This window comes from Triticum urartu, chromosome 7A (genome assembly GCF_056163025.1).
Source record: "Triticum urartu cultivar PI428250 chromosome 7A, HENAU_Tu73, whole genome shotgun sequence".
Classification (NCBI taxonomy): Eukaryota; Viridiplantae; Streptophyta; class Magnoliopsida; order Poales; family Poaceae; genus Triticum; species Triticum urartu.
In genome coordinates this window covers 38851727-38854802 of record NC_141879.1, presented here as the reverse complement: position 1 = coordinate 38854802, position 3076 = coordinate 38851727, and the positions used below count along the sequence as shown (strand labels likewise).

The 3076-nt window shown below is 55.6% G+C and overlaps 1 pseudogene; it reads left to right on the top strand.

The window, feature by feature from the left end:
* The first annotated feature begins 516 nt into the window (after positions 1-516).
* On the top strand, positions 517-2848 carry LOC147957443 (uncharacterized; annotated as a pseudogene).
* Positions 2849-3076: the final 228 nt, after the last annotated feature.

Genomic DNA, 3076 nt, shown 5'->3' with positions numbered 1-3076 from the left:
GAGTGCGTGGCTGCTAGCAGCCGGCTGGCCGAGTCCCTCGTGATTGCTGAAGAAAAGAAGATACTGGACCGAGTTGTGGCTATGGCCGGCAAACAGCTGGCCCTGTCCCCCAGCCCCAAGGAGTGTGATGCCCAAGGTTCTTTCCAGCCGGCCAAAGAAACAAAGAAGGTACCTCTGGACCCGGAGCACCCAGACAGGTTTGCCACTATCGGGGCAAACCTGGACAGCAAATAGGAAGGCGAGCTCGCCGATTTCCTCTGTCAGAACCGGGACATCTTCTCATGGTCCCCCAAGGACATGCCAGGTGTTCCGAAGGAATTCGCCGAGCACAAGCTACATGTCCGAGAAGGTGCAAAACCAGTCAAACAGCCCCTCCGTCGACTGTCAGAAGAAAAGAGAAGGATTGTAGGAGAAGAGATAGCCCGGCTTCTGGCAGCCGGCTTCATTATGGAAGTTTTCTTTCCAGAATGGCTTGCCAACCCGGTCCTCGTGCTAAAGTAAAATAAGAAATGGCGCATGTGTATAGACTACACCAGCCTCAACAAAGCCTGCCCCAAAGATCCCTTCGCCTTGCCAAGGATTGATCAAGTAATAGAATCCACAGCCGGATGCGAGCTGTTGAGCTTCTTGGATGCTTACTCAGGCTACCACCAGATAAAGTTGGATCCATCTGACCGCCTGAAAACCGCCTTCATCACACCATTCGGAGCCTTCTGCTACCTAACTATGACATTCGGCTTGAGAAATGCCGGTGCCACTTTTCAGCGTTGCATGCAGAAATGCCTCCTCAAGCAGCTCGGCAGAAATGCCCACGTCTATGTAGACGATATTGTGGTGAAGACGGAGAAGCACAGCACCTTGCTGGAAGACCTCAAAGAGACGTTTGAAAACTTGCGCCGATTTCAAATCAAGCTCAACCCCGAGAAATGTGTGTTCGGAGTACCAGCCGGCCAGCTCCTAGGCTTCCTGGTCTCCGAACGCGGCATCAAGTGCAACCCGATGAAGATCAAGGCCATAGAGAGAATGGAGACTCCCACCAAGCTGCGGGACGTCCAGAAGTTCACCGGATGCTTGGCTTCCCTGAACAGCTTCATCAGCCGGCTCGGGGAGAAAGCTCTCCCCCTCTACCGACTCATGAAGAAGTCCGCTCATTTCGAGTGGAACGACCAGGCGGACCAAGCCTTCCACGAGCTAAAGAAGATGCTGACCACGCTGCCTGTCTTGGCGGCACCGACTGAAAAGGAGCCCATGCTCCTTTACATTGCCGCTACTAGCCGGGTGGTCAGCACAGTTATCGTAGTCCAGCGCCCAGAAGAAGGCCGAGCTCAGCTGGTCCAGAGGCCGGTGTATTATTTAAGCGAAGTATTATCCACCTCAAAGCAGAACTACCCACACTACCAGAAGATGTGCTATGGTGTGTACTTCGCTGCCAAGAAGCTCAAGCCCTATTTTCAAGAGCACCCCATCACGGTCGTGTGTACTGCCCCGCTCGCCGAGATCATAGGTAGCCGGGATGCATCCGGCCGGGTGGCAAAATGGGTCATTGAGCTGGCCCCCTACGCGATCTTCTACCAGCCCCGCACCGCTATTAAGTCCCAGGCACTGGCCGACTTCCTCGTTGATTGGGCCGAAACCCAATACCTGCCGCCGGCCCCCGACTCCACTCACTGGCGGATGCACTTCAATGGGTCCAAGATGCACACCGACTTGGGAGCCGGCATCGTCCTCACCTCTCCCAAGGGCGACAAGCTCAAGTATACATTGCAAATTCATTTTGCCGCCTCCAACAATGTGGCCGAGTATGAGGCGCTCATACACGGGCTCCGGCTAGCCAAAGAGCTTGGCATCCGCCGGATCCTGTGCTATGGCGACTCGGATTTGGTGGTCCAGCAGTCATCTGGCGACTGGGACGCCAAGGACGCGAACATGGTGAGCTACCGCTTTCTCGTTCAGCAAATCAGTGGATATTTTGAAGGATGCGAGTTCCTTCATGTACCACGCGCCGACAACATGCAAGCAGATGCCCTGGCACGAGTAGGCTCCACCCGGCAAGCTATTCCAGCCGGCGTTTCTCTCCACCGCCTCCTCAAGCCGTCTATCAAGCCGTCTCCAGAATCTGATTCTATCTTTGTGCTGCCTGACCCCGACGCAGTCAGATCTGACTCGGGGACTTCGACAGGTGGCCCGGGGACTGCCATAGTCGCACCCGGCTCGGGGACTTCGGAACTCGGCCCGGGGGCTACTGCAGCCGGCCCGGGGACTGCCTTGACGCAGCAGGCAGTGGCCGACTCCAACCCTTCACCACCCAGCCCACCTGGCCTGGTCACAATAGCAGTTCTGACAATAGAAGAAGTCACAGCTCCATCATGGGCCCATCCCATCCTCAACTTCTTAGTAAACAAAGAGTTGCCGACCGAAGAAATCTCGGCAAGACAAGTTCAACGCCGAGCCGGAGCATACACAATAGTAAACCGAGAGCTTGTTAGGTGTAGTGTCACTGGAGTCTTCCAGCGCTGCGTCAAGCCAGAAAAGGGCATAGCAATCCTCAAAGACATCCACCAAGGCGAATGCGGCCACCACGCGGCCTCACGATCACTCGTCGCCAAAGCTTTCCGCCATGGATTCTTCTGGCCGACTGCTTTGGATGACGCCAAGGAGCTAGTCAAACACTGCAAAGGGTGCCAAGTTTTCAGCTCCAAGCAACACCTGCCGGCTTCCGCACTCAAAACCATCCCCTCACCTGGCCCTTTGCCGTCTGGGGGATGGACATGGTGGGCCCATTCAAGATGGCACGCGGCGGCATGACACATTTTCTCGTTGCTGTGGACAAGTTTACCAGGTGGATTGAAGCAAAGCTGATCAAGAAGCTGAACGGGCCGACTGCCGTCACTTTCATCGTAGATATTACAACCCGGTACGGCGTGTCGCATAGCGTCATCATCGATAATGGCACAAACTTTGCAAAAGGAGCACTAGCACGTTTCTGCGCAACACACGGCATCCGGCTGGACCTAGCGTCCGTCGCCCACCCGCAGTCAAACGGTCAGGTCGAGCGAGCAAACAGCCTCATCCTCTC